The sequence below is a fragment of the Taudactylus pleione genome, unplaced genomic scaffold (genome assembly GCF_031769625.1).
Source record: "Taudactylus pleione unplaced genomic scaffold, aTauple2 ptg000290l, whole genome shotgun sequence".
Lineage (NCBI taxonomy): Eukaryota > Metazoa > Chordata > Amphibia > Anura > Myobatrachidae > Taudactylus > Taudactylus pleione.
This window is the reverse complement of record NW_028284692.1, coordinates 6,252,976-6,262,721: the sequence shown is the minus strand read 5'-3', so window position 1 is coordinate 6,262,721 and position 9,746 is coordinate 6,252,976.

Below are 9,746 nucleotides of genomic sequence, written 5' to 3'. Positions count from 1 at the left end.
AGAGACGCCTTTCATTTTATTGGATTGGATACCAGCCACCATATCATTCCATGCTGACATAGACATGAATGGGGTACACTCATTTCCCATTACTTGGATATCAGCAATTGCACATCCGTCTTTAATAAAATTTTATTGCTCTCTTGATATAGTTTTTAATGTCTATCTAACTCTAGTTTTAGACCAAGCTATCTGTTTTATTGCACCCGTTAGCAACCTAAAGGTTCAAATTAAGTTGGAATATAAAGGCGAATAAGACAGAGGGTTAGATCTACTGGTGGCGGCTTTTGCAAACTTCTGGTTCACAGTGGTTTTGACTCCGAAGTTTAAAATGGCAATAATATTAAATGCAAAAACCAGGAATGTTTTGCATTTAGTATTAGTCATTTAAAATTTTGGGATCAAAATGACAGTGCTTTAGTGAGCTTTGCTTATTAAATATAGCCCACAGTATCTTGCTGAATTCATAATGCACAAGGCTAAGTAAAATAAATAGTACACTTTATGTTGTGAAAAATTGTTTCTACTTCAGGGTCCATAGGGGGTCCACAGGGTTGACCTTGGGGTATAGCTGGATCTGGATCCACGGGCACCACGCAGTTAAAGCTTTGCTGCTCCCAGGATGCACTTGGGTTCCTCCTCCTCTATACCCCGCCCCCGACCACAGGCACCTCAGTTTTAGCTGGTGCCCGGCCGGAGTCGGGTCACCCTGGCGCAGTGGGGCTGCTTATGCTTAAGCTTTATTTTAATTTTTTAAAGAAGATTTTATTATTTTATTTTTTGCTATCTTCAGAGCGGCAGCATAAGACTGTCCATCTGGACATCCATGCTGCCGCTCCAACAGCCCCGCTGGCGCTGCCACGCCGGTACTGATCCGGGGATCGCAGCGGGACCCCGGAGTCAGTGCTAGCGTGGCTCCGGGACCTCCCACAGACTGCTGCCGGACACAAGGGGCCAGGTAAGCCGCGGGGGAAGTGTAAATGCAGTCTTCATGCCGCCGGTCTCTGGGGACAGACCAGCGGCGCTAGTAGCGGTGGCGGGCTCCCCCTGCAAAGGAATACCCCGCGTGACCGCTGGACCACCAGGGTGTAAGGCCGGCAGGGAACGGCGTCCCTGGGGTTCCATTACTAGCAGGGGAGGCAGCCTTCCCTGCTTGAGCGGCTCCTCCCCTCAGCCCAGCGCGCCTTCTCTCAAGTGTGCTGGCGTCGCTGGGCTGTACTCTCGGCCACTCCTCAGAGCTCTCCGGCGGCCATCTTCCCAGGCAGCAACGCAGAGCTCCCAGGCAGGCTTGCAGTGGACCGGTCCCCCTGCGTACCTCTCCCCTGATCAGGACAGTGTTCGCAGCGCTATAGCCCTCCCAGACACTGAATCTGGGAGGCTGATTGTAGCTGAAGGTGCAGTGAGTATACTTCTCTGCATGGTATGTGACTATTGCTAGTGCTGCTGTCTGTGCTTTTTCTACTTACTGTCAGCTTTTTACCTATCCCTTTCCTTCTCCTACGGCCCGCAGGTGCGTGGGGGAGGGGCGTTCTTTCTGTGTACCTCACTTTTATAGATCAACGTATTTGTGAGGTCCGTTACATACAGCGGTGTGCTACTCAGTACCAGATTGTGGGCTGTTTGTGTTGCATACTTGGGAGTGCGTGGGTGTTGTACGCCTTACCTCGTTTCGGTGATACACGTTTATTACAAAAAGTTTGTCATGTCTGATGAGGAGAATGAGCGCTCCGAGGCTCCTGTGTTGTTTTCCTGCCGTCGCTGTTCGGCATGGGTCGACGGGGCGGATTTGTCTCAGGACGGTCTGTGTGGGCGGTGCCAGCTGGTGCCTGGTCCCTCTAAACCCCCGGTGGCGCAGGATCCTCCGTGGGCGATGTTTACGCAAGTGCTGGCGTCGATCGCGGACTGGCTTGCGGTCCCGACTGCGGCCCCTTCTAGGGCGTTGCCCCAGCCTACCATCCCCCGTTCCCTAGGTGTGACGCGTCTGGTGCAGTCTCCTCCCGGGTCTCAGATTGTGGGTCCTTATGCGGGTTTGCCTGTATTTGTGCAATCTCCCACGGTGCCGCAGCAGTCAATGGTGCCGTTTCAGGGGTATCAAACGGTGCCCCCTCCCTGGGTGGATGTCCTCTCCAGCTCTGTTCAGAGCCTGGCTGCTTCGTCATCGGCCTTTCAATCTATATTGCACAGTGATTTGCTCCCACGGGCGTCCAAGCGACCCGTTCCGGCTTCACTGGCGGCTCAGTTTACGGACACGGATGTGTCTTCGGTTGACGGGGAGATCCATGAAGACTCTGACTCGGATGCCAGGGCCCAGGAGGTGGAGGCTAAGTCCTCCATTAATGTGCCGGCATTGGTTAGGGCGGTGTGGGCCATCCTTCATATTGAGGAGGATGTGCAGGCTCCCAGGTCAAAGTACCCTAATTTTAAAAAGGCCAAGGTGACTTTGACGGTTTTTCCCCTGTCTGACCAGTTAACGGATCATATGGCAGGGGCCTGGCAGTTGCCAAGCAAGAGATTCCAACCGCAGAAACGGTTGGCTTCAAACTATCCGTTTCCTGAGACTCATTGCAGGAAGTGGGAAACTCCACCTGCGGTGGATTCCCACGTTACCCGCTTAATTAAAAGTGCTACGCTGCCTCTGCTGTCTATCTCCTCCCTGAAAGATCCCACGGACAGGAAAGTGGAGATTTGTTTAAAGTCTATTTACTCTCTCTCGGGGGCGGTGGCCCGTCCGTCCATGGCCATCTCTTGGGTGGCTAAGGCCATCGAGAGCTGGGCCAACGCTTTGGAGGATACCTTTCCGGAAGATGCTCCGGAGATCCAGAAAGCGTTGATAGGACAAATGAGGGATGCGGCTTCCTACATTGTGGAAGCTTCGTTGGACGCGAGCCTGCTGACCTCTCAGGTGTCGGCTGCCGGTGTGTCGGCGCATCGGTCCTTGTGGCTGAGGTCTTGGAGAGCTGACGCGGACTCCAAAAAGGGCCTGGAGGCCTTACCTTTTAATGGGGAGTTGCTTTTTGGTCCAGACTTGGACAAAATTGTGGATACGCTGGCTAAGTCTAAGTCAGCCTTCGGCTTCTGCACCTACCAAGGTACGGAGCTCTGCCTTTCGGTCCTTTCGGGTTCAGGGCAAGGCAAAAGGTCAGTCCTTCCCGAGGCAGTCGGCGACCAAGGCCGCTTCTAAGCCCAAGAAGCAGGCCTGGAGTGCCAGGCGCCCTTCTTCCAAGCAGGAGGATAAACCCTCTGCCTGATGGGACGGGCCTTCCTCTGGGGGACCAGAGTGGGAGGCCGACTTCTTCTATTTGCCCAGTGCTGGCACGATACCACCACGGATGCCTGGGTTCGAGAAGTGGTCTCCCAGGGGTACGCCCTGTCTTTTCGGCACAGACCGCCCCGCCAGTTTTTCTGCACCAGTCCTTCTCAGGATACGACCAAGACCTTACAGATTCAGGTAGCTATAGAGTCCTTGCTGAAAGCAGGGGTCATTGTTCCCGTTCCTCAATTACAACGAGGGACGGGGTACTATTCTTCTCTGTTTCTGGTGCAGAAACCCAATGGTTCTCATCGCCCTATCCTCAACTTGAAGTCTCTGAACAAATTCCTCAGAGTCCCCAAGTTCAGGATGGAAACGTTACGTTCCATCATTCTGGCGATGGAACCGGGGGATTACATGGTGTCCCTGGATATCCAGGACGCCTACATCCATGTTCCGATAGCACCTTCGCACCAGAGGTATCTGAGGTTCGCTATCCTTCAACACCACTATCAGTTCCGGGCGCTACCCTTTGGTCTCTCCACAGCACCGCGGGTGTTCACGGAGATTATGGCGGTCATGGCCGCACATCTTCAGAACCAGAATGTACGGCTGCTGCCGTATCTGGACAACCTCCTGTTGCTGGCGAGCTCCCCGGAGGTACTGCTTCAACATCTCCACCTGAAGATTGCTTGCCTGCAAGCGCACGGGTGGCTGATAAATTGGAAAAAGTCCTCCCTGATTCCATCACAGCGGATGGTTCATTTGGGAGCCCTGCTGGATTCTCGTCAGCAACGGATTTTCCTGACTCTGGAGAAGGTCTCCTCCCTGCAGCTGCGGATACACAGTTGCCTGAGCAGTTGCCGCTTGTCGGTCCATTCAGCTATGAGAGTTCTGGGGTCCATGGTGTCGACATTCTACATGGTGGAATTTGCCCAGTTCCATTCCCGGCCCCTGCAGGGGCTGATTTTATCGGAATGGAACGGGTTACCTCACCGGATCCGCTCTCAGATGCTGGTGTTGTCCCCGGAGGTTCAGCAGTCTTTGGCTTGGTGGCTTCAGACAGCGCATCTGGTTGAGCGGCGCCCCTTTTGGATCCCGGACTGTGTCCTGCTCACAACGGATGCCAGTCTCCGGGGTTGGGGGGCAGTGACTGGCTCATTATCGCTTCAGGGTCGTTGGTCCGTGGAAGAAGCACTTCTCCCCATCAACATCCTGGAACTGTGGGCAGTATACAGGGCCCTGCAGTCATCCGGCCCCGCTCTTCACGGACGGGCGGTTCACGTACAGTCCGACAACGCCACCATGGTGGTGTACATCAACCACCAAGGAGGAACTCGCAGTCGGGCAGCAATGTCGGAGGTGTCTCGCATTCTTGCTTGGGCGGAGTGTCACATTCCAGCAATCTCGGCAGTCTTCATTCCCGGAGTCCTCAATTGGGAAGCGGACTTCCTCAGCCGTCACGACGTGCATCGCGGGGAATGGTCGCTTCACCCAGAGGTATTTCAGCTACTCGTGGACAGGTGGGGGCTGCCGGAGCTGGACTTGATGGCCTCCCGTCACAAGTTGCCCGTTTACGGGTCAAGGACAAGAGACGCAGGCGCCTGTCTGGTAGACGCGCTGTCAGTGAAATGGACGTTTCACCTGGCGTATCTGTTTCCTCCGATATCCCTGCTTCCTCGGGTTCTGCGGAAATTCAAGCAGGACGGCGGCACGCTCGTGCTGGTTGCTCCGGCGTGGCCCAGACGTCCTTGGTACTCCGATCTGAGGTGCCTCTCCATCGACGCTCCGTACCTTCTTCCTCAGCGTCAGGACCTATTGTCTCAAGGACCCTGCCTTTACCCGGATCTGGGTCGGCTGTCTTTGACGGCGTGGCTCTTGAGACAGCCGTCTTAAGGTCTCGGGGTTTCTCCAGTTCGGTCATTGGTACCATGCTTAGGGCACGCAAGCCTGCTTCCGCACGGATTTACCATAGGGTGTGGCACACTTACTTTCGGTGGTGTGAATCCAGAAGCTATGATCCTCAGGTGTTCCGGGTTTCTAGAATCTTGGCGTTCCTTCAATCAGGTTTGGACCTCGGCTTACGCCTTGCCTCTCTGAAGGTTCATGTGTCTGCTTTGTCCGTGTGGTTTCAACGACGGATTGCTACACTGCCAGATGTTCACACCTTTTTTCAGGGTGTTCTCAGGATCCAGCCTCTCTTCGTGCCTCCGGTGGCTCCTTGGGACTTGGCGGTGGTACTACGAGTCTTGCAGGGTCCTCCTTTTGAGCCGCTTGAGTCGGTGGAACTCAAGTGGCTGATGTTTAAGACCGTTTTTCTCCTGGAAATTGCTTCTGCCAGGAGGGTGTCAGAATTGGGGGTGCTTTCCTGTCGCCCTCCTTTTCTGATTTTTCACCAGGACAGAGCGGTGCTCCGCACTCGTCCTGAGTTTTTGCCCAAAGTGGTCTCAAAGTTCCACATTAATCTGGAACTTGTTGTGCCAGCTTTTCAGTCACCTGATATTTCAGCTGGTGAGGCTTCCTTAGATGTAGTCCGGGCACTTAGAATCGATGTGGACCGGACTGCTTCGGTTAGGAAGTCGGATTCATTGTTTGTCCTCTTCGGTTTTCACAAGAGGGGTTGGCCTGCCAACAAGCAAACGTTAGCCCGTTGGCTTCGTTCAGTTATTTGTGAGGCTTATGCACAGGAGCGTTTACCTGTGCCAGCCTCTGTTAAGGCTCATTCCACTCTTTCTGTGGGTCCCTCTTGGGCTGCTAGACGTGGCGCCTCCGCTGTTCAGCTGTGTAAGGCGGCCACTTGGTCTTCAATTCAAACGTTTTTGAGGTTCTATGCGTTTGACACCTTCGCCTCTCAGGATCCATCCTTCGTGCGCCGGGTGCTCCTTTCAGCACAGGAGCGTCCCCGCCCTTAGTTGAACTGCTTTGGGACATCCCCAAGGTCAACCCTGTGGACCCCCTATGGACCCTGAAGTAGAAAACAAGAGAGAGGGTAAGAACTTACCTTTGTTATCTCTGTTTCTACGAAGTCCATAGGGTCCACAGGGCGCCCGCCCTGACGCACCTGGCTTCATATGGGCTATGTGACTGGTCACCGGTTTTCCGTCTCCCATTTCTGTGAATATGGTTTCTTGTGTGTTCCAGTCTTCCTTCTCTCTGTTTAGTCTCCTCCTCCGGCCTTAGCTGCTTACCAACTGAGGTGCCTGTGGTCAGGGGCGGGGTATAGAGGAGGACGGACCCAAGTGCATCCTGGGAGCAGCAAAGCTTTAACTGCGTGGTGCCCGTGGATCCAGATCCAGCTATACCCTAAGGTCAACCCTTAGGTTCAAGGTCTCCTTACAGAATCATAATTACTGCACCTGTGGACCTTTGAAAATGTGTCAGTGAGTAATGAATACACCTGGGCACCTGCTGGGTAACCTGGAAAATGTGACCTGTGTGGGGTCCTGAGGACAGAGTTTGAGAACCACTACTCTAGATTTCACTGATAACTCGGTCTCTTCCCATAATGCTCTCAGGGCAGCTCTGCAATGGCTATCAACAGAATTCAAACATCTACAAAATTGACTAGATGACCTGTGCATTAGAGGTGTATAGGAGAGCATTCTGCCACAAGGTCTTATTGACTTTCTAATCAGAAACATTACTGAAATCTTGGCTCAGGACCCCAATTCCTCAATTAGGTTTTATTTGGCCCACTGTGCCCCCTGACCTAGATGTGATAGGTTACATTACTTTGCTTAGAAGAAAGATATCCTTTGTAAGATCCACCAAATGGATGGCATATTGATATCCAGTGGATTCAGATTTTCTAAGACCACCTGGTCGACTCTGCAGAACCGACTGCACAGAGCTGCATAAACTGAACATCAAATATCTCTGGGGATTTCAATTCAGTTTACAGTCTCTCACAATGGCAAAATATCTATGCTCAAGGATCCAGAAGGCCTACACTCTTTTTTGCTCTTACCTGGGCTTCCCACTGATGGCTTTTCCAGACTACCATCCTTCGCCCCACCCGTGCTGCCTTCCCATGGGAATAACTGGCAGCTTGTATATTCTAGCCCAAAATTTTGTAGGTGCCAACAGCCTTTGCCGGATTCTGCTCCACCATGACTGGATTCTGAATCTCTGTTTGGTCCTTGCTTAGGTCATATGACCCTTTAGTTTGTTAGTTATTTTGTTATACCTGGGTTGCATTGTGACCTTGATCAGAAGGTTTCCTTCTGTTACTTTCTTGGTTCCAGGGGAGCTTGTGACTATGGCACTACATTGGGCACCTACTGTACTTACTAAGTTTTACAAATACATTGCCTTATTGAGGGTTTATTCCTCATGGGTTGTGGCTTATGCCTGACCCCTCTATTCATATCTGCTAACAATTATCCCCTCTTCTAGGCCTTTATACCTTTATTGAGTAGCATAGTCCAACCTTACACAAACATCAGCTGGTTGACACTTGGGAGCTAGGGACTACATATTCTATTCTCGCCCACATAAAGTATACACAAAACTAGATTATTTTCTTCTGCCACACAGATATTTACACTTGCTCCAACACACCTCCATTGGTCTCACTACCTGGTCTGACCATGCCCCTGTCACCCTGACTGTTGACCTCTCACCCCATACAAAATAATATGTATGGAGGCTCAACAAACAAATTATCCATGATCCCCTCTACAAATCTCAGTCAGATGAGACCTAAAAAGATTATTTTACTCTCAATGAGATGCCTGAGGTCTCCGGAGTCACACAAATGTGTAATACGGGCCAAACTTATCCTAACTAGTATCCATGTTGAAAAAGGAGACGGAAGGCCAGAAATTCCTCCTTCTACAGCAGCTAAAAACTTTGGAAACTACTCATAAGGCCTCCCCCTCTGCTAAAGTCCTGTCTGAATTGTCGGAGACTAGAGCGGCCTTGAATAAACTGCTCTATGACAACAGAAAGCGAGATTTATAACCTGTGTAGGAACCGCTTCTTTCAATGGGACAACAAACCAGGCAAGCTTTTAGCCAGAGCCCTCCGTTCCCAATGAGCTATATAATACATTCAGATTAGTGACTCCACAGGTAAATTAACGCACACTTTCCACTCTTAGCACACTAAATTTTTAAATTAAAGGGAGTCTAAGTCCCGTTAGGAGTTCGCTTCATTTCGGTTGCCCAATATTTGCAAGAAGCTGGTCTCCCCATAATTTCTCACAATGATCAGATCTTGTTAGACTCTCAGTTTACACCCCTCAAGCTAGAGGAGGCCCTTAAGTCCACTCCCTCTGGGAAAAGCCAGATCCCTGACGGCTTCACTGTTTCCTACTACAAGACTTTCAAAGACTCAATACTCTCTAAAATACTTGTGGCCTTTAATGATATCAATGATGACTGTTTTTCTCCCCAATCCTTGGAGGGCCAAATCACCATTATCCATAAGGCAGTTAAGGACCCAGCTACTGCCTGTTTTCTCAACTTAACACAGATGTGAATTTGCAAAACTCATAGCTAACAGACTTAAGTCATTACCGCCAGCGCTTATACGTTCAGACCAGGTGGGGTTTGTTCCGGGTAGAGAGGCTTGAGACTACAAAAGTAATAGATCTAATACACTTGGCTTCCAGTAGCTCTGCTTCCAACAGATGCTGAAAAACACCTTTAACATGATCAACTGGCTTTTCATGCAAGGTGTTTTGACACACCCGGGCTTGGGTCCTGTTTGCCTCCATAGGATATTGGCACTATGGCCCTGATTCAGAGCCGGACGCTCTGACCAGAGCGCTCGCTCTGAATCAGGGCCCACCACCATAAATATGGAGCGTCCTCCTGGACGCTCGTATAGCTGTGGGTCACCACCCACAGCCTATACGAGCGTGCAGGATGATGGTCGCGATGGTCTTGACCATTGCGACCATCGCCAGTGCAAGCAGAAGCCTGCGGTTGAGTTTCTCAACCGCAAGGCCAGGAGTGATTTTGGCTCTATCAGAGCCAAAATCACTCCCACTGACATCACTAGTGATGTCAGTGGGGCCGGCTTATGACGGTAGGCGTTCCCTTGGGAACACCTCCGTCTGGCAGGCACGCCCACCAAAGGGGGCGTGCTGTCAATCAACATCGACAGCACGCCCCCTTTGATCAGACACGAGCGAAGGAAAGTCCTTCGCTCGTCGCGTCTCGCGCATGCGCACGACGGAGCTCCCTCCGTCGTGCGCATGCGCAGTGCACACCATCGACCCACTTGCGAGCGGACAGCCGCTCGCGAGTGGGTCTGAATCAGGCCCTATATCATCTCCACTCAAATTAGAGTAAACGACTCCCTTGCTGAGTGAGTAGAGATCAATAATGATACTAGACAATGGTGCCCCCTGTCCACTCTCATTTTACTATTGTGTGGAAGCCCTTGCTTGCTTTATTAGAGCCAGTCCTAATGTTTTGGCATTAAAATTGGAGGTGATGGATATAATTTGGCTTTATTTGCAGATGACCTACTGCAAATGTTATCCAGT